The sequence below is a fragment of the Ursus maritimus genome, unplaced genomic scaffold (genome assembly GCF_017311325.1).
Source record: "Ursus maritimus isolate PB19 unplaced genomic scaffold, ASM1731132v1 scaffold_2, whole genome shotgun sequence".
In the NCBI taxonomy this organism is placed as follows: Eukaryota; Metazoa; Chordata; class Mammalia; order Carnivora; family Ursidae; genus Ursus; species Ursus maritimus.
The window spans coordinates 21,791,071-21,816,883 of record NW_024424452.1 but is presented as its reverse complement, the minus strand read 5'-3'; the positions used below and the strand labels follow the sequence as shown (position 1 = coordinate 21,816,883).

General features: G+C 45.9%; 1 long non-coding RNA gene across 1 annotated transcript in view; it reads right to left on the bottom strand.

Moving 5' to 3' along the window:
• The window catches only part of LOC103668866, a 106,432-nt gene that overhangs the window by 22,207 nt on the left and 58,412 nt on the right, over nucleotides 1–25,813 (bottom strand). The window contains exon 2 of the long non-coding RNA XR_005836035.1: nucleotides 24,403–24,485. This is a non-coding gene — a long non-coding RNA (uncharacterized LOC103668866). The remainder of the gene's footprint in view (nucleotides 1–24,402; nucleotides 24,486–25,813) is intronic.

Below are 25,813 nucleotides of genomic sequence, written 5' to 3'. Positions count from 1 at the left end.
AAAAAAAAAAAAAAAATCCTAGTCTTCGTCTCCTTTTCCTTCCCTGTACAACCTGGACTGGAATAAGGCAATAATCTGCCACAATTGGGTCTGTTCCTCACTCTTTCCCTCAGGTGTGCTGCCCAAGGTGTCAGCAAGGGGGCTATTGGTGAGGCTAAGGAACCAGGCTTCCATCTAGCCTTCATCATAATAAGGATGCCACTGTAAGCTCCCATCCACCTTGTGCTTTTGTCCTTTTTCTCAGTTGATTCAAAATTCAGATGGAAAGAATAGAGTTGGATCCCCAAAATTTATTACATCCCTCAAATCCCAACAAAATTAACATTTTAAAGAAATCATCAATCTACTACCTAAAATCCTCTCATGCACCAACGAGACATTCATCCCACTTTGGGATATAACAAAAGTGGACAATAATTTGGGAAGTTATAGAAATTTATCCTTTTTTCCCCTAGCTTGAACAGATTATACTTGGAGTTTACCCTGATGGATTCTATGCAAAGAGTTAATGATAATAATTTGTAATAATTGGGGCACTCAAAACTGAGAGCGAAGTCTAAAGCATTCTAGTGATCAAATCACCCATGAGCAGGGTGATATTCAAAAGATTTAAAAACCAGTACAACAGGGGCGCCTGGGTGGCACAGCGGTTAAGCGTCTGCCTTCGGCTCAGGGCGTGATCCCGGCGTTCTGGGATCGAGTCCCACATCAGGCTCTTCTGCTATGAGCCTGCTTCTTCCTCTCCCACTCCCCCTGCTTGTGTTCCCTCTCTCGCTGGCTGTCTCTATCTCTGTCGAATAAATAAATAAAATCTTTAAAAAAAAAAAAAAACCCAGTACAACATTGGCTGGGACAATGAGAACAGATTCCAACCATCAACAACTGGGGGGGCCTCCTTTAGCTTGGGACAATGCAAAAACCTCTGAGACCTTGCTACACAGAATGCCTCCTGCAGACCAGCATCACCAGCCTTTTGGGAGCTCGTCAGGAATGCAGACTCTCAGGCCCCACTCCAGATCCCCAGGATCACAATGTGCATTTTATCAAGATCCCCAGGCGATTTGCATGCATGGTAACGTGTTAATGAGCACGAAGCACAGAGCATCTCAGCGTTTCTGAAAAGCTGCCTGGAGGTGGGGCTGAGGGGGTGGTGATGGGGAAATGGGGAGTTGTTGTTCAATGAGTATAAAATTGCAGTTATGCAAGATGAATAAGTTCTGGATATCCGCTGTACAGCATAGTGTCTATGGTTAACATATATTGTGTATTTAAAATGTTAAGAGTATAGATCTCGTTAAGGGTGTGTGTGTGTGTGTGTGTGTGTGTGTGTGTATTTTTTTAATCACAAAGGGACACAAGGAAACTTTGGAGGTGTTGGCTGTGTCTATTATCTTGATTGTGGTGAGGGTATCACGGTGTATGCACACGTCCAAACTCATCAAACTGTATACATTAAACATGAGCAGGGTTTGTGTTTTTTTGTATACAATTATACTTCAATAAAGCTGCTTTAAAAAGACAGTACTAAAGGATTTTCTTCTCCTCAAAAAAAATTAAAAAGCTGCCAAGGAATACTGCTAGTCTGTGGACCCCACTTTGAGTACCAAGGCTCTCAGAAGTCTGGAAGGCAGGGAGTGGATGTCACTAGACTCTGGAATTCGCTCCCAGGCACCAGGCTGTGCATGCCCCCCCCCATTTCCCTCCTGAGGGCTGTGGCAATAGGAACAGCGCCCCAAAATCTGATTTGGGTCCCTGGGCATCCAGGTTACCTACCTGCTTCCCGCTGACAGTGTTAGCTTCCTGTTTCACTGTCAAGAAATGAGTTATTTCCAGAAGGACTTTACAGGGTCCCTGAATTAACTTTCTCTGAGTATTGAAGCCTTCAACTGTAAAAGGAATAGATGCTCTTAAAAAAAAAAAAAAAGTTCTGCAACCAATATGGCAAATGCTAACATTTGTTAAACGTCTGTGGTGGCTACCTGCATGTCTATTATATTACTCCCTATGTGTTTGAAATTTTGCAATTAAAAGACAAAGTATTAAGTAAAGCAATAGCTACCCAACTGAGAGAAGAACAGCAAAGAAAGGATAAAAATCACCCATAATTCCACTGGCCAAATATACCTTTGGGTATTTATCCATTCAGTCCTTTTCTTGTTAAAAAGGAAATTTTAAATTTGCATTTTTATTATAATTATGTAAGCACGTGCTTTTAATTCCTCTCCTTTATCAATCCCAGTTGAAATGGTCGCAGGAAAGTAAATAAAGAGGGTAGGTGGTGGGGTAGGGAGACCTCCATCAGAGCTGACAAACAGGGAAGCTTGCCAGGCAGCAAGCCTAATGCTTGTTTTCCAAAAAGAATCCCCAGCGCAGAGTGACACGGGAGGTGGGACACGGACCCATGGAGCTGCTGGCCCTGGCGAGTCCCCCAGAGAGCATGCCAAGCCACGTGGAGGCATTTCTGCAGTGAGCTCCTAATGAGGGCACTTAGAGGGGAGGGCAGTGCCCTACTAACTTCTGCTGCCAAAATAAACTCAGAAAGGAAACTGCTTTGCCCAGCAGGAAACTTCTCTCCTACAATGCTGACTCCCCCGGAAACTCACTTCCTACTCATTGCAGGCAACCAAAACCCCAATCCAGCAAAAGATAACTACAAAAACACAAGCTTCCCCATCTCCCGTTTGTCTGAGACAAGAAGATCGAACAAGGACCCACAGGCTCTCTGACAGACCTATTTTTTAAAACCCAGGATTGGACAGAAAGCTCTCCTCTGTAAAGATGCTCAAGGAGAGAAAAACGACAGGGGCAGGGGCCGCAAGGGTGGGGGCGGGGGCGCAGCGCCACTGAGAGAAGATTCAGGAATTTAAATAAAGATTGTGTTAGACCTAAGCCAGGAAAAATGAGAAACCTTTTAATGATGATTCCTATTTCATCTTTTCTTGATTTTGAGAAGACACCACATTTCATAAGAAGACAGTAATTAAGAAATACTGTTTTTAGCCAAAAGACAGCATGGGTTAGTTTCACGGAACAGGCTTTGGATTTAGACAACCCGGGTTGGAGTTTTGGCTCTGCCATTTATCAGCTGTGTGACTTGACCTGTCTGTGTCTCAGTTTCTTCATCTGTAAAAAGGGCTGGTAACGATAGTCCTTATCTCATAGAATTCTCAAGATTAATGTGATGATATATGTCCAATGTTTGGCAAAAAGCAGTCACTAATATTACATATTCTTCTTACTGTTAAAAAAAACAACTCTACCCAATTTTAAAATCCAATGGATAGTTTCTGGTTTCTAGAGAGTTAATTTAGCTACATGTTTACCTCTATTCTCTCCCCAAATACCACTGAAATAATACAAAGCAAAAATCTGAGTAACCCTGAGAAAGACAGAAAGCTACTACCAATACTCAGAAACTCTGGGGACTTCCTGGAAGATGTAAAAGGATGCAGACAGACTGACCGAAAACTCCCAACAGGGCTGATCACTCCAGCTCTGCTGGGAGTGGGAGGAATCCTTGCCCACTGGCTCTCCTGAGCACCCCTCCAGGGAGGGAGCGCTGCCCAGGGAGAAAAAAGCAGAGTTGCCCACTCAGGGCTTTGAGAAAAGAATGGAATACGCCCTTAAAGAATTTTGCAAGCGTTTCCTTGATTCTTCTTTCAGAGATGCAGGGGTTGTTGGCAGGAGTGACACGATGTGTGCGCGTGTGTGCGTGCGCGCATGCGCGTGTGAGTGGGGGTGTGGGAGTGTACATGCATGCACCTATTTGTATTCCAGATCCTCAGGCACAGCCACGTAGGCTCCTTGCTGTGGAAGGTGACCAGATGGAAATTGGAGGAGCACAGAGAAAGAAGCCCTCCCCCCATCAGATACAAAGGCAGCTGTATGCCGTGGCGGAACGCGCAGTTCCAAACTCCCAGGCAGCTGTCTTCGTTCTCCAGGTCCATACATCTTGCGCAGAGCAGGAGGACTCAAAGAGACATTGTTGCTTGTTAATAATTTCCATAATCTTCAGTATCAGCTACTAAGCCAGCAGCCTACTCCACATAAGCAATAATAATTTATAGTTGCAGTTAATGGGCTGTTTTATAGGAACCCACAATTATAATTGGATGTCAAGTGTTGTGAATCTCAGCGGATGGAAAGCGACAACTACTGGGGCCTGGTGTTTAATTTTTTAATGTGATTATTAAATTTCCCATCTCCTTGCTCTTCTATCTTCTCTCTCAATGTGGCTTCCAGCTGTGGCCCCATCTTTGTCAGTGCTGTCTTCTCCTGCCCAGAATCTTGAATTTTACTTCTGTAAACCTGTTTCTGGTCCTATGGCCTTTTACTGAGCACAGGTAGACAGCCAGCCACTGGCCTGGACCCTGCAGAAATAGGGCACCTACCAACTTTTCTGTTAGGAACCCCCTTCCCCCCCTCAAGAAAAAAACCCAGCCCAGAAAGTATCCCAGGTCTCCAGGTTTGCTCAGCTCTTAGCTTGGCAGCCCCAGCCCATTCAGAAGGTAACCGCAGGGAGTACATGGCTCCTTCAACCCAGTGGCCGCAGGCTCTTGGAAAGGACTACCTTGGCATTTTATAGTCCGAATCTGTCCTTGGAGTTCTCCTGCTCCGGATTCTGGGACAGAGGTTAACACGGGACTCACGGACGGCAAGTGTCAGGGAAGTGGTATAGCTGTTTGGAGCAGATAGGTCGAGGAGTCATGCAAAGCACGCTTTGACATGTCCACTCCTGGGTGAGGGAGGAAGTATGGCCTTCCTCTAATGAGAATGAGGAAGACGTCCCAGGAGATGAGATGTTAGGAGCTGTTTGAGCAAGAGAAGGGAAGAACTATCCAATGGCAGCCCTGGGCCCACCTGCCTTATCCATCTAAGATCCCAGCTTAGACAAGACCCCAGTGTCCAAGGCCAAGTACAGAACTTAATGGAACACAAAACTTAGTTCCAGGCCTAGCCAAAATCAAAGGCAGGCAAGGACCCAACAATTCCCAGGGCAGTTTGGACACAAGCCAAAGTCCAATCTAAGCAGAACCCTAGAGCCTTCTCCATAACCCATTCTGGAACCCTGCCAAATCCAGAACCCAGTAAAATAGTAGCCCCGCATTCAGTCTTGCCTTAAATCCATAACCAGGAGTCCAAATCCCAAGCCCATGTCAGGATGAGGATTAAGATGGGGAGGCAAAGGCATCAAGTTATTAGAAACCATCATGCATTTGTCATTACCTGAATCCACAACACTCTAACCCAGCATTTGTCTATTGGGAAGGAACCACACTCTGAATAGACTTGACTCATGGCATCCAAAATACCTTATTTCCCATGAACTTCCAGGTCTCTGAGGACAGAGACTATCTTCCCTACAACCAGGAAATCCCAGGCTGAGCGCAGGGCCCAGCATAATAAATACATGCTCCATGACTTGGTGGCAAAGAAAGAACTGATGGAGAAGAAGGTGGTCTTTGGGGTCCGTCGGACTTGCATGAGAATCCCCACTCTGTCACTTCCTAGCCCTGTGACCTTGAGCAAGCCCCCACCCCTCCCTCGGCTGTGAAATGGTGACCTTGGGGGTAGCTATGAGGACAAAATGGAACACTGAACCCAGACTACCTGGTCCACAATGTTGGTTTCCCTTTTCTTTCTCCAAGGGCAGTGTCCCCGAGGACGGTACTGCATAATATCTATTTTTTTCTCTTCATCTCTGAGGGCAGAATCCTCACGGGGTTTCAGATTCCTAGAGCCCTTGTGACCTGCCGAATCTGCTTTACCATCCTGCTGTCCAACACTCTATTGGGCATCTTCCCAGGATGGCGTCTCCACAGCTTTCTATGGCCACAGTCTAGGGCTGTGTAACAAACAATCACAGAACCTCCGGGGCTATCAGAGAGTAAACATTTACTGTTGCTCCTGAGCCCCTGGGTTGGCTGAGCTGTTCTGCTGCTCCGGGCCGTCACTGGCTGACCTTCTGCATGTGCGATCAGCTGGGGTCCTCAGCCCTGCTCCAGCACGCCAGCCTGCCCTACTTCGCATGGCAATGACAGAGTTCCAAGAGATGAATGGAAGCCTAAGAGAGCCCCTTGAGGCCTGGGCTCAGAGCTGACACACCATCACTTCCATCGTGAGAAACCAGGCCAGCCCAGTCTCCAGAGCGAAGTGTCTCTTGATAGGAAGAACTTCAGGGTCACCTTGCACGGCAAAAGGATTCAGAGAAGGGAAGGACTGTGACCATTTTTTTAAAAAAATAATCAATTCATTACATCCTCTTTGCCCCACTTGAGTCTCCTAATGTTTAAGAAGGGGCATAAGAGGCTGAAGGGAATGATGTGCTTGGACTAGAGTCAGAAACATTTGGGTTCTAACCCCAGCTCTGGCACATGTATTACTTAGGCTTTCTGAGCCTCAATTTCCTCATCTATACAGTAACGTCAGTAGCCACAACTTCTGACCGCCTTGGTGAATTCCCATTACTCCACTGGGGCATGCCCAACCCTCTGGTAGTAAGGACAGGAAGAAAAATCTAAACAGCAGGTCAACAAAGTCACTGTCTGGTGGTGGCCCTGAGCCTACCCGCCTGCAGAAGCAAAGGCTGACTCCGTGCTGTTCACTCAGATCCCAGGTCAGCCATGACCCTAGTGTCCAAAGCCAAGTACAAAGCCATGGGTCACCGTGAAGACGATCTTTCACCATGTCCCAGGAAAACACTTCTCCAGGCAGCTAGAAATAGGGAAAGCCAATGGCAGAAAAGGAAGCCAATGTGGATAAGCAGCTGCATGACTTACTGTCCCTTCCATCTTTCACCGAAGTCCGTGGGAGGAAACCGAAGGTATGTGCCATGCCCCATTCTCTGCAGGTAACTTTTGTATCTAGCACAAGTGTTTCCCCTCCTGCCTTCATCGACAGTCTGTCTGCCCCAAGGTGGCACTCACTGGGCCACACACAGCTCTTTCTCTAATTATGGCTTATTTCATTTGCATTTTCTCATTATAATGTTATTATCCTAAAGCCAGAGTCCTATTATTGGGGCAACTGGAAGTGGTGCCTGTGTGGATTCAGTCTTTACTGAGACCTAAATTCTACTTGGTTAAAATCCACTCGTGGGGTCAGAGAACAAAACACATTCCACAGTTCCTCATGCTTTAGTTCCTTACTTCGTCTTTCTCCAGACAACAAGGAGTTGACCTCTATGGTTTCTCCCAAATGTACCACATAATTCATTTTACTTCTGCTCCCCAGCCACAATAGCTTATCTCCTCCTGTAAGCGGATTCCCCTCTGATCAATACTGCCTACTCAAGACCTACCTCGTGGGGCTGGGATGAGGTTAAATGGGAATGTATTTAAGTTCTTAGTACAGTGCTCAGTACATAGCAAACAGCTCAATAAAGATTAACGGCCAGTATTACTATTAGTATTAATGTTACTTTGAGTATCCGTCTTCCACCATCCTCCTCAGAGGTCACCGGAGTCCTGACGTTAGCTGTACCTCCCCACCCTACACCCTCTTTTCAAGACAAAAAAGCTTCCTCCCACTCAGCTTCTTGAATATTCTCTCCCCAGGCTCTGCCCTTCCACTCTGCAGGGCTCAACACTGGCAGCTACACCCAGGTCAAGGAACTGTTACTGCCTCAGCTGGAAAAGAAGCTGCTGGGCCAAGTCCAGAGGGAAAGAGACAAGAGGCCTCGCCCTGCATTTTCTCTGGTGACGCCTGACCCAAGCAGAGGCTGGTGCCTCCGGGACTGGGTGGTCCTGGGGAGGTCCCTGTGGGTTTCCCTCCAGAACAAAGATGAGGAAACCAGCAGCTGGCAGGAAACAAATATGACACAAATGCTCTGCTTGGAATTGCTATAAATAGGGGAAGCCAATGGAGTGGAAAGAAAAGCATTTAACAGCTAAGTGTTCTTTGCAACAGCAGGCTCACACCTCATTTTATCAGACATTATTTACACAAAGAAGGTGTGATGGTGCTTATGGCATCATTAGGCATGGATTACTTCCTTAACTGTGAATACAGAAGCCCAGGGGAAGCAGCTGCTCTAGAACTCCTCAAGGACATGCTGGAAACCAAGTACAGCCTCAGCCACCCCCTCTGTCGCCCAGAAACGCGGTCATCGCGCCCGTCAATCATTTCCTCTCTCACTAGGCTCTCAGCCCATCAATAATAAATATAGAGTGGATACGAATCCCTGTCTCAGAAGTCAGGGGTGCGCGATGGTCACATCTCTCTCTTTTCGATAACCAGCCTAATTCCCCATTTCGAGTCTCGCAGCGCTGGCGGGAACCTCCGCCTCAATTTCTCAGCCCAGACCACGGTGTCAAGGATCTGGGGTTTTATGCACTGCCAAGGCACGGGGCCCGGGATCTTCAGTCATCAGTCCCCCCCGAGAGTTCCATCGTTCCATCTGTGTGGTGCCTTCAGGTCTGCTTGTGCTGTTTCTACCCCAGGGGTGGGACATGGGATACGTGGCAGATCCTTACACTCTATGTCCACGGACACATCATGTACCCATTTCTCCCTAAGGCTGCTCTGCCTTCCTACTGCTCTGGGACCCCACTGGCCTTTCTCCCCTGCCCCAGCCCAGGGGATCTCTCTCTTTTTTTTTAGACTCCCTCCTTTCTGAGTCTTCCAAGCCAGTCTGTCTCCTCCCACAAACCTATCCTCAACATGTTTAGCCTTTCAGCAACAACAACAGAAATCTCGGGGGATACTTCTGCCTTCAGCCCTGACACATTCCTCCCCCGAAACAATCAACCACCAAGCTTGCCACCTGCCTGCATGGGAGAAAGGAAAAGGGAGAAAATACAAATTCATGTCTCACAATATTATCCGAACACCAGCACTTAAGAAATTCTTGACTATATGTTATAACCACCCAGAGAATCTGTCTTTTCGGGAGCATGCCAAGACACTTAGGGTGTGGACGGTGTTTTAACCAAGCCTTGAAGATATTGACTTGCCCACCAGCTCCTTGCTGGATCAGATGTTCATGCAGGAGTGTGTGAGGTGGTCCAGGGAGGAGGCAGGTGGAAGAATCTTTGGAAGCTCGATAGAGCCAGGCAATAACCCTCACGGCCTGACCCCAACCTGCAGTTTCCCACATCATTCTCTCTCTTGGATTTCGAAGACCCCTCTGAAGAATGAAATCACCATGCGGCAGGTACTGAAACACAGACCTATAATGTAAGCAACAACTTGAAGCCACGGCCAATCTCAGAGTCCGTTCAGTCCCTTGACAAACTCAGTGGTTGCTTGCTCTGTGCTAGAGGCTGAGGGAGCTCCAAATATTTGTTTGTTTTCTCATGCATTTCACTGATACTTCTTGAGTGCTCACTCTATGCCAACCGTTGTTCTGGGCTCTAGCAATACAAAGTGAAGGCAAGATAGCCCAGGCATCTTGTGGAAATAACATTTTATGGGAGAAGACATAAATAACTAAGCAAATAAACTGATGACAGAAAAAAAATTAAGGCAGTGTAGGGGGTGGAGAATGATGGGGGTCTCTATCCTTTTTTAAAGATTTTATTTATTTATTGTAGAGAGAGACAGAGAGCATGACTTGGGGGTGGGTGTTAGGGACAGAGGGAGAGAGACAGAGACTGAGAGGGAGAGAGAGAATCTCAAGCAGACTCTGTGCTGAGTGCACAGCCCGATGGGGCTTGATCCCACAACACTGAGATCATGACCTGAGCCGAAATCAGGAGTTGGACGCCCAATTAACTGAGCCACCCAGGCACCCTGGGGGTCTCTATCTTACACAGGCTGATTAGAAAACGTCTCCTGATAAGGTGAGCTTAAGCAGGATAAGGATGACAACAAGATGATGGGGGAGAAGAGCATACCATTGGAGGGAGAAGCAAGTGGGGTTGTGCTGCATGTGTGTGAATAACTGGAAGAAAGCCAGTGTGGCTGAGCCTAAGTTGTGAAAACAACAGAGTAGGAGAGAAAGTCAATAAGACATGAAAAGTCCCAACTTGTAAAGCCTGTAGTCATAGCAGGGATTCTAAGCACCATGGGAAACCACTGGAGAGTTTTAGTCAGGAGAGGACATGGTTCACGTCAAAATGATCTCTCAGCCCCAAGTGTACAGAATGGACTGTGGGAGGAGAGACGAACACATGGCCAAGCCAGTTTGGTGACTGGTACAGTACTACAGGCAGGAAATGACGGCGGCCTAGACCAGGGTGGGGGCAGGGGAGATGGCAAGAAGTGGACACATGCCGGGTACATTTTGGAGATAGGGATGGCAGGTCATGCTGAAGCACTGGATGTTGGGGATGAGGGGCAGAAAGGAAGGAACAAAGCATGTTTAAGGCACTGTTCCTATTCTAGAGAAATTCACAGACCATAAAAAGCTTTAGTAAAATACATTATTCCTATCAAATGCCAAGGACCAACTTCTTATTACCTGGCCTTGGAACTTTCTAGAAAGATGAATGCTCCTTAGCTGCCTGCTCAATATGTTGTAGAGCTTAGATTCCTAACCAGGTGGTCTTCTGGGATGGGAAAGTTTCCCACCAATCTGGGATCTCACAGGGTTTGGGTATAACTCATCTGGGGGATGGAAGCAATGATGACTGGATTCTTCCTCCAACATCTCAGCGACACCAGCCTCGGCTCAAACACCTCTCAGTGATGGGAAGCTCATTACTTCTAAGACAGTCCAGTCTGGCTATAGATCATTTTGACTACCAGCTTGATTTCCTTAATAAATTTCTTAGTAGAATCTTTCTTTGAACCAAATATGAGTCCCTATATCTCTTGCTTGTACTTATTTTCTTTTCATGCAGAAAGGAGTTGGAAGATCAGAAAAAGGAAGTCTTCATAAGAACCAGAGATTGTTCCTTGTACAGTGTCTTCAATTCTCTCAATTTTGCTTCATTTGCTACGTGCTCCTTGTAGAAGGGACCCCTTTCTACAGGAGGGAGGATGTAAATGAGCCCCTACACTTGAGTTATGAGGGTGTATCTGTCGGTATAGACCAGCTGCTGTAACAAACAATCCCAACATCCTAGTAGCTTAAACATAAACCTTTATATCTTTCTTACTTCATAGTCTGTGGCAAAGTAAATTCTTGGCCACTCCTCCAGGGGAAAGATGAGGTCTTTTCCCCTTCCCCTTCAAGCTGGGTTGGCCCATGACTGATTTGATCAATGGAATTTGGCAGAAGTGATGCTGTGCCAGTTCTAGGTCTAGCCTTTAAGAGGGAGAACAGCCTCTGACTGCACACTTGGGTGGAAGCCAACCCCCATGCAAGAAATTAGATTACCGTGAAACTTCCATGCTGTGAGGAAACCCAAGCCAACCAGAAGGAGAGGTCACATGAAAAGAGAGAGAGGGACACAGAGACAGGGATGCCAGCCTGCATCTAGCTTTTTCAGCCATCTCAGCCCAGGTACCTATGTGTGAATGAAGAAGCCATTCTGAACATTCCAGTCCCCTACCTTACATCCCCTTCCTGACTTCTCCTAAGTGCCTTGTAGGGGTTGGCTACAGAGTGTACTGCAGCCAAAACTCTAAGAGCCAAATTGCGTAAATTCAGGCTCTACCACTTACTAGCTGTGGGACCTTGGACAAGTCACTCGACCTCTTTGGTTCCCAGATTCTTCACCTTCAAATGTGAATAATAAGAGTATCCATTTCATAGAGTTACTGTGAAGATTGAATCAGTTCATATATGTCAAGCAATCGTTGTAGTGACTGGTACAAACGTAAGCTACTATTGATGTGAGCATGACCAGCAGGGATTAAGATTGTGACTGAGTTCTGATCAGTTGAACTGGTTTAGAATCTGACTGGTCCCAATATCAGTGAGTAGTGGTGGGTGTCCTAGAATGGATTCCCCACAAGCAGGCCTCACAACGGGATTCACGTGAAAGTCATTTATTAGCTGTGCTCCCAAGAAAAGTCTGTGTGGGGGGTGGGGGCTGCGTGGGAAAGTGGGATTGGAAGGGAAGTGAGTGGGTCAGGCAGGGCCATGGCCTCATCAAGAGAGTAGTTTCTACTTATGCAGCAGAACCTAATCCTAACTAAACACTGATGCATGCTCACACCTTATGGGCTGCAGTCTCCGGTATCTTAATATTAGTGCTAGCTGGCTTTTACTGAGCAAATGCCGCATTCTAGGTACTGTGCCAAGTACTTTACATACACTTTCTCATCTAATTTTCAAAACCTGATGAGCTATTACATCATCATGATAGGTCCTAACAGGCAAATGATACACCAAAGTTTCCATTTAAGTAAAGTATCTGATGATGTTCATTAGATTCTGCAGATGAAATGTCCTCAGGTACATTATCTTCCTCTAAATAATGTCTGAGAAGATATGCACATTGATGCATAAACACACCAGCTGACACAAACTTCTCTGGTGCAGTGGAAGCTGGAACGTGCTTATGGGTAATAAGTGCAGGGTTATTCATTCTTAGGTGAGGCTAAGAGGGTATAACTGTGATGTAGCTTGAAGCCCTTGGCCTGCTAAGGCCCACGGTCAGTGATGGACCCCAGGTTTCATCCTGAGCCCAACTCTAATTAGGCTGTTCTTACAGCAAAGGCTGAGGCTATCCACACTTAGGTAGACGGTACAGCCATTGATTAGTCATGCCTGCATGGCCATAAGACTGAGTCTTCGTCCCTTCAGCTGCTATAACAAAAATACCATAAACTGGGGGAGCTTAAAAACAACAGAAATTTGTTTCTCTCTGAAGGCTGGAAAGTTTAAGATCAAGGCACAGGCAGATCTGATGTCTGGTGAGAGCCCTCTTCCTGGTTTACGACAGCCCACTTCTTGCTGTGTCCTTACAGGCTGGAAGGAAAGAGGGAACATTCTAGGGCCTTTCATGAAGACACTAACCCCATCCCAGAGGGTTCCCTCCTCAGGACCGAATCCCCTCCCAAAGGCCTCACCTCCTGATACCACCACCTGGGGTAGCAGACTTGAACATGAGTGTGGTGGGGGCGCAAGCATTCAGACCACAGCCCATCTGCAGGGGCCACATCTGTGAGAACACGTCAACTTGTGGGGCTAACTTATCATGCCATTTTGCAGATAAGGGAGGGAGGTTGGAAGTGATGTCGTTTCCTCCAAGTCACAGAGGCAAAGGTGGAATCACACACCTAGACTTGTCGCCAGGGGTGACACTTGGAATCACTATCTTATTAGGATAGCCTCCTAATTTGACACCAGCCCCTGCATGGCCCTCTGGCAGGAAGGGGACAGTGGGGGCTGCTTCGGGCTCAGTCTAGAGCCCCTTCACATCCAGGATCCAGTGCCATCTCTGCCTGCCCCACCCCCCAACACACTCCCTCTGATCTCCAGGATTCCAGGTACCCAGGGACCCCAGCCTCCCAGGCAGGATGGGGCCTCGGTGGCCTGGCTTCAGCCCTGCCTGTCCAGTCCACCCCCACGACCCCACACCCCGCCGCAAAGCCGGCAGTCAGGCTGGAGCTGCACCACCCAGCGCGCCCCTCCGCAGGCCAGGCTCGGCTATTGATCCCAGCGCTCCCCTGCAGCCGCCTCTGCTAAGAGAGGTAATTTACCACCAGCTCCGAGGTCACGGGAGGGGCCCGGCCGCCTGCCGGCGCTTTTACGCCGCTATAAAAACCATTTAAAGGGCCACTTTGCGAGCCGCAGCGCTGCTTTCACCAGAGGAGGGGAGCAGCGGAAGCCGCGCGCCCGCAAGCCTCCTTTCCAGCCCCCAGTTGGCCTGGATACCCCAGAACCTCTGCTGCCCCTCCCCGCCTTCGGGAGAGGCTGCAGGAGTTTAGAGCCCGTGTGCGCGGGCGGCGGGGTGAGATGGAGGGGAGCCCGATGCCCCCCAAACCATCTAACCCCCACCTCTCAGACTGATCATCCCTAAGTGCCTATGCCCTGCTCGGTGCCTGGCACCCCTGAACGCTTTGCTTCTCCTGCCACCTTTAGCATCTCAAGGGCGAGGGTGTGGGTGTATTACCATAATGCCCATTTGTTAGAGGAAAAACCCGAGGCTCAGGGGAACCTAAGTGACTTGCTTCAGATCTCACAGCCAGCAAATAGCAAAGCCTGGATTTAAACTCTGAAAGTCCAACTTCAAAGCCGATGGTCTTGATTTAATCATGGGGTGACCGCTCTGCACCCATATTTTGATAGAGGCCATCACTTTGATAAAGAGGGAGCAGAAGGCAAGCTGAGGGTAAAGCCCAAGCTGACACCCTGCAATCCCCCCCACTCCCAGGTGGGCTATGTGTGACATTCCCCAGGCACTCCTGGCTGCCCTAAAGCTAAGGGAAGGAAAAACAAATGGTTAACTAACAGAGATCACAGTCCAGCAAGACCTGAGTCTCCCTCGGTTTATAAAATGTCTGAGTGATTTACCAGAAAAAAAGCATTCTTTTTTTTTTTTTTAAATGATTTTTTATTATATTATGTTAGTCACCATACAGTACATCCCCGGTTTCCGATGTAAGGCTCGATGATTCATTAGTTGTGTATAACACCCAGTGCACCATGCAATACGTGCCCTCCTTACTACCCATCACCGGTCTATCCCATTCCTCCACCCGCCTCCCCTCTGAAGTCCTCAGTTTGTTTCTCATAGTCCATAGTCTCTCATGTTTCATTCCCTCTTCTGATTACCCCCCCTTTCTTTATCCCTTTCTTCCCCTACCGATCATCCTAGTTCTTATGTTCCATAGATGAGAGAAATCATATGATAGTTGTCTTTCTCTGCTTGACTTATTTCACTAAGCATTATCTCCTCCAGTGCTGTCCATGTTGTAGCAAATGTTGAGAACTCGTTCTTTCTGATAGCTGAGTAATATTCCATTGTATATATGGACCACAACTTCTTAATCCAGTCATCTGTTGAAGGGCATCTCGGCTCCTTCCACAATTTAGCTATTGTGGACATTGCTGCTATGAACATTGGGGTGCATATGGCCCTTCTCTTCACTACGTCTGTATCTTTGGGGTAAATACCCAGTAGTGCAATGGCTGGATCATAGGGTAGCTCAATTTTTAACTTTTTAAGGGACCTCCACACTGTTTTCCAGAGTGGCTGTACCAACTTGCATTCCCACCAACAATGTAGGAGGGATCCCCTTTCTCCACATCCTCTCCAACAATTGTTGTTTCTTGCCTTGTCTATTTTTGCCATTCTAACTGGCGTAAGGTGGTATCTCAGTGTGGTTTTGATTTGAATTTCCTTGATGGCTAATGATTTTGAACATTTTTTCATGTGTCTGTTAGCCATTTGTATGTCTTCATTGGAAAAGTGTCTGTTCATATCTTCTGCCCATTTTTTGATTTGTTTATTTGTTTCTCGTGTATTGAGTTTGAGAAGTTCTTTGTAGATCTTGGATACCAGTCCTTTATCTGTAGTGTCATTTGCAAATATATTCTCCCATTCCGTGGGCTGCCTCTTAGTTTTTCTGACTGTTTCCTTGGCTGTGCAGAAACTTTTAATCTTGATGAAGTCCCATAAATTCATTTTATCTTTTGTTTCTCTTGCCTTTGGGGATGTGTCATGAAAAAGGTTGCTTTGGCCGATGTCGTAGAGGTTGCTGCCTATGTTCTCCTCTAGAATTTTGATGGATTCCTGTCTCACATCGAGGTCTTTCATCCATTTGGAGTTTATTTTTGTGTATGGTGTGAGAGAGTGGTCAAGTTTCATTCTTTTGCATGTAGCTGTCCAATTTTCCCAGCACCATTTATTGAAGAGACTGTCTTTTTCCCACCGGATGTTTTTTCCTGCTTTATCAAATATTAGTTGCCCAAAGAGCCGAGGGTCCATTTCTGGGCTCTCTATTCTGTTCCATTGGTCTATGTGTCTGTTTTTGTGCCAGTACCATGCTGTCTTTGTGATCACAGCTTTGTAGTACAGCTCGAAATCCGGCATTGTGATGCCCCCAGCTTTGTTTTTCCTTTTCAACAGTTCCTTGGAGATTCGGGGCCTTTTCTGTTTCCATACAAATTTAAGGACTATTTGTTCCAGTTCTTTGAAAAATGTCCTCGGTATTTTGATCGGGATAGCATTGAAAGTGTAGATTGCTCTGGGTAGCATGGACATTTTAACTATGTTAATTCTTCCAATCCATGAGCATGGAATATCTTTCCATCTTTTTATGTCTTCCTCAATGTCTTTCAAGAGTGATTTATAGTTTCTAGAATATAGGTCCTTTACGTCTCTGGTTAAGTTAATTCCAAGGTAACGTATGGTTTTTGGTGCTATTGTAAATGGGATGGATTCCCTAATTTCTCTTTCTTCGGTCTCGTTATTCGTGTATAGAAATGCAACTGATTTCTGAGCATTGATTTTGTATCCCGCCACGTTACTGAATTGCTCTATAACTTCTAATAGTTTGGGAGTGGCTTCTTTTGGGTTTTCCATATAGAGTATCATGTCATCTGCAAAGAGAGACATTTTGACTTCTTCTTTGCCAATTTGAATACCTTTGATCCCTTTTTGTCGTCTGATTGCTGTTGCAAGGACTTCTAGTACTATGTTGAATAATAGTGGCGAGAGTGGGCATCCTTGTCGAGTTCCTGATCTTAAGGGAAAGGCTTCCAGCTTTTCCCCATTGAGAATAATATTTGCAGTAGGCTTTTCATAGATGGCTTTTATGAGATTGAGAAATGTACCTTCTATTCCTACACTCTGAAGGGTTTTAATCAGGAAAGGATGCTGTATTTTGTCAAATGCTTTTTCGGCATCGATTGAGAGGATCATATGGTTCCTGAGTCTTTTCTTGTTGATATGATGTATCACGCTGATTGATTTGCGAATATTGAACCACGCTTGCATCCCAGGTATGAATCCCACTTGATCGTGATGGATAATCCTTTTAATGTACTGTTGGATTCTATTAGCAAGTATCTTGTTGAGGATTTTGGCGTCCATATTCATTAGGGAAATCGGTCTGTAATTCTCCTTTTTGAGGGGGTCTTTGCCTGGTTTGGGGATCAAGGTAATATTGGCCTCATAGAATGAGTTTGGTAGCTTTCCTTCTGTTTCTATTTTTTGAAATAGCTTTAGGAGAATAGGTATTATTTCTTCTTTGAATGTTTGGTAGAATTCCCCAGGAAAACCGTCCGGGCCTGGAGTTTTGTTATTTGGAAGGTTGTTTATCACTGACTCAATTTCTTCATAATTAATTGGCCTGTTTAAGGAATCAATTTCTTCCGGTTTCAATCTTGGTAGTTTATAGGTTTCCAGGAAGGATTCCATCTCTTCCAGATTGCTTAGTTTATTGGCATATAGCTGTTGATAAAAATTTCTAATAATCCTTCCAATTTCAATGGTGTTCGTCGTGACCTCTCCTTTTTCATTCATAATTTTAATAATCTGGGTCCTTTCTCTTTTCTTTTGGATAAGTCTTGCCAGTGGTCTGTCAATTTTATTGATTCTCTCAAAGAACCAGCTTCTAGTCCTGTTGATCTGCTCTACTGTACTTCTGGTTTCTGCTTGATTGATTTCAGCTCTAATTTTGGTCAACTGCTTCCTCGTGCGTGGATTAGGCCTGTCCCTCTGTTGCTGTTCCAGCTTCTTGAGGTGAGAATATAAAAACTGCATTTTAGATTTTTCTATTCTTTTGAGTGAGGCTTGGATGGCTATGTATTTCCCCCTTAGGACTGCCTTTGCAGTATCCCATAGGTTTTGGACTGTTGTATTTTCATTCTCATTGGTCTCCATAAATTGTTTAATTTGATTTTTGATTTCCTGGTTTATCGAGTCATTCCTGAGCAGGATGGTTCTTAGTCTCCAAGTGTTTGAGTTTCTTCCAAATTTTTCCTTGTGGTTGAGTTCCAATTTCAGAGCGTTGTGGTCTGAGAATATGCAGGGGATAATTTCAATCTTTTGGTATCGGTTGAGACCTGTTTTGTGTCCCAGAACATGGTCTATTCTTGAGAATGTTCCATGGGCATTAGAATAGAATGAGTATTCTTTGGTTCTGGGGTGTAGTGTTCTATATATATCTATGAGGTCCAACTCGTCGAGTATGGCATTCAAAGCCTTTGATTCTTTGCTTAGTTTTTGCCAGGGTGTTCTGTCTATTTCTGAGAGTGGAGTGTTGAGGTCCCCTACTATTAATGTATTTTTATTTATATGTCTCTTTATTCTGGTTAAGAGTTGGCTTGTGTATCTTGCTGCTCCCCTGTTGGGGGCATATATATTTATAATTGTCATATCCACTTGTTGAATACTTCCCTTAAGAATAATATAGTGCCCTTCTGCATCTCTAACTATAGTCTGTAGTTTAAAATCCAATTTATCTGATATGAGAATTGCTACCCCAGCTTTCTTTTGAGGTCCATTTGCGTGAAAGATGGTACTCCATCCCCTTACTCTCAGTCTGAATGCATCTTTGGGTTCGAAATGAGTCTCTTGTAGACAGCAAATGGATGGGTCATTTCTTTTTATCCAATCTGCAACCCTGTGGCGTTTTATGGGATGGTTCAAACCATTTACATTAAGACTGATTACTGAGAGATATGATTTTAATGTTGCCATGTTGCCAGTAAAGTCTTTGTTTGTATTGGCTGTGACTTTCTGTTCTGTATCACTCTTGGGGCCTTTTTACTTTTATAGAACCCCCCGTAATATCTCCTGTAGGGCTGGTTTCGTGGTTACAAAATTGGTTAGTGACTGGCGATTCTGAAATGTCTTTATTTCTCCATCAATTCTGAATGACAGCCTTGCTGGATAAAGGATCCTTGGCTGCATGTTTTTCTCTGAAAGAGCTTTAAATATGCTCCCCCAACCCTTTCTCTCATTCCAGGTCTGTGTAGACAGGTCTGACGTAATTCTGATGCTTTTGCCTTGGTACGTGAGAAATTTCTTTGCCCTGGCCGCTTTCAATACTGTATCCTTGCATCTAATATTTGCGAATTGCACTATGACGTGACGTGGCGTAGGTTTGTCGTGGTTGAGCTTGGGAGGGGTCCTCTCTGCCTCTTGGACACGAATGTTTGTTTCCCTTGCTAGATTAGGGAAGTTTTCAGCTACAATTTGTTCAAATATCTCTTCTAGACCTCTGTTTTTCTCCACCCCCTCGGGGATGCCGATGATTCTAACATTGGATCGTTTCATTGAGTCAGTAATCTCCCGTAACCTACATTCGTGGGCGTGGATTTTTTTAAGACCATCTTCTATTTTCATTTTTTCCTCTATTAACCCATCCTCCAATTCACTAACCCGTTCCTCTGCTTCTGCGACCCTGGCCGTCAGAGCCTCTAGTTTTGCCTGCATTTGGCTCATAGAATTTTTAATTTCTGTCAGATTCGCTCTCATTTCTGTCCTTAGGGATTCTATATTCTCAGTAACCTTTTCGTTAATAGTTTTTTCAATTCTACTCATCATTTTGACCATCGTTACTCTGAATTCCATTTCTGATAATTTGGTTACATCCATATCCATTATTTCTGTGGCAGAGGCCACAGACTCACTGTCTTTTCTTTGCTGGGGGGGGCTTCTCCTTCTTGTCATTCTGATGAAGAGAGGTTGCGGGGTTTCCAGAGCCCAAATTATTGACTGGGTCCCAGGCCGTGCCCCTTGTTTTATAGGGATCTTAGGGATGTGGGCTTCTTCTTTAAAGATTTTATTTATTTATTTATGTGGCAGCCAACCAGCGAGAGAGGGAACAGAAGCAGGGGAGTGGGAGAGGAAGAAGCAGGCTCCCAGCGGAGGAGCCCGATGAGGGACTCCTTTCCGGAACGCCGGGATCACGCCCTAAGCCGAAGACAGGCGCTCAATGACTGCGCCACCCAGGCGCCCGGGTTGTGGGCTTCTTGATTTTTCAGCCTGCCTTCTGCGTTCTGGGGGAGGGGCCTGCCGCGCCAATACTCAGGCAACCCTGTTTGGGTAGAGTCTCCGTGTCCCCTGCGAGGGAGGATGGGGATGGGCACTCCCTGAGCCGGTATTTCCAGGCTTTTGTTCTCTGGCGGCTTTCCCTGGCGGTTTGCTGTGCCTCTTCTGAGAGTCAGAGCAGCAGCGGCCGAATTTCAGCCTCTGTCACGGAACAGAGGGATTGCGGCCCGTTCTCTACTAATGTTCTGGCCACTTTAACTCTGTTTCTGTTGGTGCTGCTCAACCCTGCAGCATCCGGGATGTGCGCCCCACACCCGGCGTCCCAGCTCCTCACTTCCAGGGCCGGCGCGCTTCGTCCTTTGTGTTTCTAATGCCGCCAGCCGCCAGCCGCCCGCGCTCCCGATCTCCGGTCTCAGTCTGATTCAGTGAGCGCACCGGGATTCCGGTGTCGCGAGATGTGGTGGCGCGCACCCGGCTCACGGTCTCAGTCTGCTGTTTTGCGGGTGCCGGCCCGTGAGCCCCACCCACTCTCCCCGCAAGTGGCTACCGCTCCCGGGCGCCCAACGCGGCGGCTCCTCCCCTCTTCCGCTTATCTTCCGATATCTGTGCACAGTTTCATGGCTCCCCGCTTCATACCTCAATACTCAGCGCTGGAGATGTTCATTTGTAGAGATCCAGATGCGTCTTCCTGCGTCTCAGGCTGGTTCCGTGGTTGTTTAGGCTGGTCTGGTACCTATCCAGCTCGACTCGGAGGACCGGCTGAAAACGGTGTCTCCTACTCCTCCGCCATCTTAACTCCTCCCCAGAAAAAAAGCATTCTTATCAATAACCTAGCCTCCAGAAGGAAACTCCCAACTATCTTATTAACACTTTACCAGAAGGAAAAACAACCCTAACTTGACAATGGCAAGGCCTCCAGTATCTTGTAGGTCCTCTTTAGCATAGGAAATTTCTTTTGAAACCTCCCTTCTCCTTGTGTCCCCCAGCTCAGTCACCCCTCAGAACTCCAGTGCAGCAGCTCTTTCTGTCCACGGGTCCTGTCCCTGTGCTTTAATAAAATCACCTTTTTGCATCAAAGGCATCTCAAGAATTCTTTCTTGGCCATCAACTCTGGACCTCACCTATATTCCAAAACTACATCAACTTCAGCCTCAAAAGGCAGCTGGCTTACCAGCCACAAAGGTGAAAACACCCAGGTGGAAAGGAAACACTACCGGCATCCCAAGCTGTTTCCTTCTCCCCACTGTGGGCTCCTAAATGCCCTTCCCACTCCCGCCTGCCTGCTCAGCTACCTCCACCTGCAGGTAGAGTCAGTCATGGTTTCTTTTGGGCCACCGCTGAATTCATTCATTTATTCCTTCATTTGGTGAGTCATTCCGCAGACACGTATTGATTTCTGCTCTGTGCCAGGAGTACGGAATTGGGCTGCAGGCCCAGGGACACAACATTCCTACAGTCTAGTGGAGGAGACAGACATTTAAGCAGGCAATTGTAATGAGGATAGACGCAGAGTTGAAAGGGAGAGGATGCCAGGAAGGCTGCCGGAGCAGGGGCCATTCAAGTTACAATCTGAAGGATGAGCAGAAATCACCCAGGCTAAGAAGGGTGGAGAAATATGTGCCAGGCAGAGGGAACAGTACAAAGACCCAGGGCTGAGCACCAACAAAGCACAAAATCTCCCTTATCGGTTAGTTACTAGAGCAACCAGCCAAGTTTCATGGAGGGTTGGAGCATGAAGTGACAGAAGCAATGGCTGTCTTCTAATTTTGGTCCCACCACCTCCATTCTTGGAGATGGACAATTGAGGTGGGCTCAGTCTTGGGCAAAGTGTTGCAAATTTTTATGCCACTATAAAAGCTTGTATGGCTTGGGGACAGGTGCCCCGCCTTCTACATAGGAAAATCTGAGGCACCTCTGGGGAGAAAGGGAGGTGGGGTGTGGCAGGCAAGGAAGCGGGGCCAGGTTGCCATGGGCCTTGTAAGCCAGGTTAATTTATTTGGCCTTTCTCAAGCAGAAGCCAAATGGTAAGTCATCAAAGGGCTGAGTGATGGGGAGATGACCAGATTCTCCTCCCACACAGTCACTCTGGGGACAGAGTGACAGCCTGCCTGCTTTTAAAAGATTCCTAGGAAGCCTGGGGCAAAAAACAAAACAAAAAACAAACAAACAAACAAACAAAAAAAACAGCCATGCTTCTCAGGTTAGAAATCATGTGAGTTCTCTAAAAATGAAATTTTAGGGGACTGGGGAAGAAGGCAGCCTCTTAAAAAGCCAAGGAAGGAGAGAGTGTTTCTGGCCAACATCATCCTGTAAGTGTCTCAGCACCTGTTGACCCCATAGGCAGAACCAGAGAGAAGGGATCAGGCCAGAGCTGCTCTTACTTTGCCAACCTTTCCTGACTGCTTCAAGCTGCCACATCAGTGTCCTCTCCCTCACAGAGACCAAGGGGCCCTTCAGCTTCTGCCTCTCTGCCTCAGGATCCCGAGGTAGAGATCCCTAGTCCTGGGGCTCACTACTGCCTCTGCAGAACATCCCACCACATGGGTTGAATCTAACTTTTCCACCTAGCCCTCGATTCCACACCAGCCTGGGTTTTCCCAGGCTTCATCGTACCGATTGTCTCACTTTTCTTGAGTCTTAATATTTTTCCATTCTCCCTCTGCTGGTAAGAATCCTTGAGTGTCCTGAGCTAAACAAATGACCCTTTCCCTCAGCAACCCCCCCCCACCACCATCTTTCTTCCTCTACCATTACACTTTTCTCTAGAAAAGCAATCTCTGTTCATGGTCCCCACTTCCTCTAAGACATCTGCCTAATGCCAACAAGACCACCAGTCCTTAAGCATCTGCCCTCTGCCAGCTCTGCATCATGAGCTCATCCATTTCTCATATGACCGTGTGAATTATGATCATCCTCATTTTACAGACAGGGAAACCAAGGCCCCAAGGAGGGAAGATGAAGTAAATTGCTGAGTCATACTACTGGCCCTAAACCCTGCTTCTCTGCCTTCCATGAAGGCAGACACCTATCTTATCCCTGCCGTCACCCTGGTAGATTTGAGGCACTTGATAAATATTTGTTGAATGAATGAATGTTCAAATACGTTAGTGACTTCCTGCTAGCTTGTCCGGATCCCTTTTCTGCAAAGTTTTATAATTTAGTAATAAATACATTTGGTAGCGATGTTCTATGCATCATTGTGTCTCATGATCCCAGAATTCCTTTATGAATTAAGTATCTTGAAAAATAAAAGAGTGGAATTCAATATAATTCTGAACCACTCTATCTCATGTCTTCATCCTTGCTGTCAAAATGCCAATGCCTTCTTAAACAGGAGAGAATGCCGGCGACATATTAATTTGGTTTTAGCTCGTGAAATACACTCAGGCATGCACGGTACAAAACAAAAAAAAAATTCAAGAAGGAGACAAAAATAATCAAAAGGGATGAATTTGGTAAATCCTATACAAAATGCAGCAGGTCTGAAAATATTTATTGGGAGAAACACACATTAAAGAAAGGTTATTTAGCAGACTGAAGAGAGCAAAGATATCCAAAAAAAATGAAACAGTACAAATTTAGACAATGTTTCAAAGAAATTTAAAAAAAATTAAGTAAAAAATATCCTTAGGCCAATGGAAGAAAATGGCCTTAGACTGATATGCACAGCCAACTAGGTGAATGGTCTATAGATAAATTGCTGCTACCAGTCAGAATGGGTTAAGTTCTGCTGCAGTAACAACCCTCCACTCAGTGGTTTAACACAGAGAAGTTATTTCTTGCTCACTACACATTTCCAGCACACACTGAGTGAGGCTACACTCCATGTCTTCGTCCTCTCAGGACCCAGGCTGATAGTACAGGCCCTACCTGGAATATTACTGAAATGTGATAAACCTTGTGCTAATGTTAAGAGCTTCTGCTTAGAAGTGACACATGTCACTTTTGCTCACATGTGATTGAAGCAAATCTCACTGTTTTGCTTGAGCTTAACAGGGCAGGGATGTGTAACTCTCCCAAAGGGAGGGCAGCATATAATAACCTTCCACTTCAGACAAATTGGACTTAGGCAAATGGTTAATACTCTACTTCCTTCCTCCCCTCCCTATACATACCTTTTTCCAGGTCACAAATTCTACTGTGTATAAAACCACCAGGAAACAAGTTTCGATGCAGTTTCTGGAATCTACCTCCAGAGAGGCTGATTTAGGAGATCTGGGGTGGTCCTAAGGGACATGCATGGCCACTTCGGGTGACCTTGATGTCTGGTGGAATATGGCCCATTTTGAGAAACACTGATTTAATCTCAGATGGAAACTGCTATCTTCTCCAAATGACCCTTCCTCCTTCCTTGCTCAAGATGCATGCAACCAAACACCCTCAAATATCCAGTCACTTGAGCAACATGGAGATTTATTTATCTATTGCAACAGTAAGTAGCCTTGTGAGGATGAGTCCAAGACTGCTCTGATAACTCCTTGGTTATCAGCGACCTAGTCTCCTGACGTTCCATTATCTTTAGTCACCTCATGGTCCAAGATGGCTGCTTGTGCTTAGCCATTACATCCTTATTCCAGACAGCCAGAGGAAGGACAGGAGGAAAGAAGAATGTATCCCTTACCTTTTAAGGAGACTTTCCCAAAACCCTACATACTTCTTCTTGCATTTCAGTAGTCACTCAGTTAGTCACATGGCCATACTCATCTACAAGAGAAAATGGAAAATAGTCTTTTATTCCAAGTGGCAATGAGCTCCACTAAATGTAAGCATCTTGTTAATAAGGAGAAGGAGTAGGCCTCTGGCAGTCTCTGCCACACTGTTTGCCTTTCTGCAGCTTTCAGCAGTGTTGACATCCCTACCTTACACTACTCCCCTCCCCCCCCCCCTTAGCCTCTGGGGTGCTGCCCTTATCTGCTACATCAGCCAGCAGGCCGAGACTTCCGACTTTGGGCGGCTGGCCTCTCTCCTGCTCCACCTCAAATATAATAATTTCTCAGCTTTCTGCTCCTCTTGCCCAGAGATGGCATGTGAGCCACACCCAGCAAAAAGACAGGTTTTGCTTGGCCCCTAAAGGGCTGCTCTGTTTTTGAATTAATTCATTTGCAACATTTACATCAAACTAAAGCTGCTACACAAAAGAAACAATCAACAGAATAAAGACGCAACCTACACAATGGGGAAAATATTTGCAAACCATCCATCAGATAAGCAGTTAATATCCAAAATATACCTAAGGAACTCATACAACTTAAAAGCAAAGAAAAAAAAAAGGGCAGAGGACTTGAATAGACATTTTCCCAAAGAAGACATACAAATGGCCAATAGGTACATGAAAAAAATACTCAACATCATTAATTATCAGGGAAATGCAAGTCAAAACCACGGTGAGGTACCACCTCACATGTGACAGAATGGCTGGTATCAAAAAGGCAAGAGAGAGGGGTGCCCGGCTGGCAGGCTCAGTCGGTGGAGCACGCCACTCTTGATCTTGGGGTGGTGAGTTCGAGCCTCACGTTGGGTGTAGAGATTAAATAAACTTAAAAAAAAAAAAAAGACAAGAGATAATAAATGGTTGCAAGGATGTGAAGAAAGGGAACTTCAGAGTGTTGTTGGTGGTAAAGTGATGAAGCCAGTGAGGAAAACAGAATGGAAGTTCCTCAAAAAATTAAAAATAGAGCTACCATATGATCCAGCAACTCCATTTCTGGGTATGCATCCCAAGGAAATGAAATCACTATGTCGAAGAGGTATCTGCGCCCCCAGGCTCCTCACAGCATTATTTACAATAGCCAAAACATGGAAACAACCTCAGTGTCTGTCAACAGATGAACAGAAAAGAATCTCGTTCCCTCTCTTTCTCTCTCTCTCTCACACACACACCAGAACATTATTCAGCCATAAAAAAGAAGGAAATCCTGCCATTTGTGACAACATGGATGTAGCCTGAGGGCATTATGTTAAGTGAAATAAGTCGGAGAAAAACAAATATTGTATGATCTCAGTTATTCGTGGAATTTAAAACAAAAACCAAA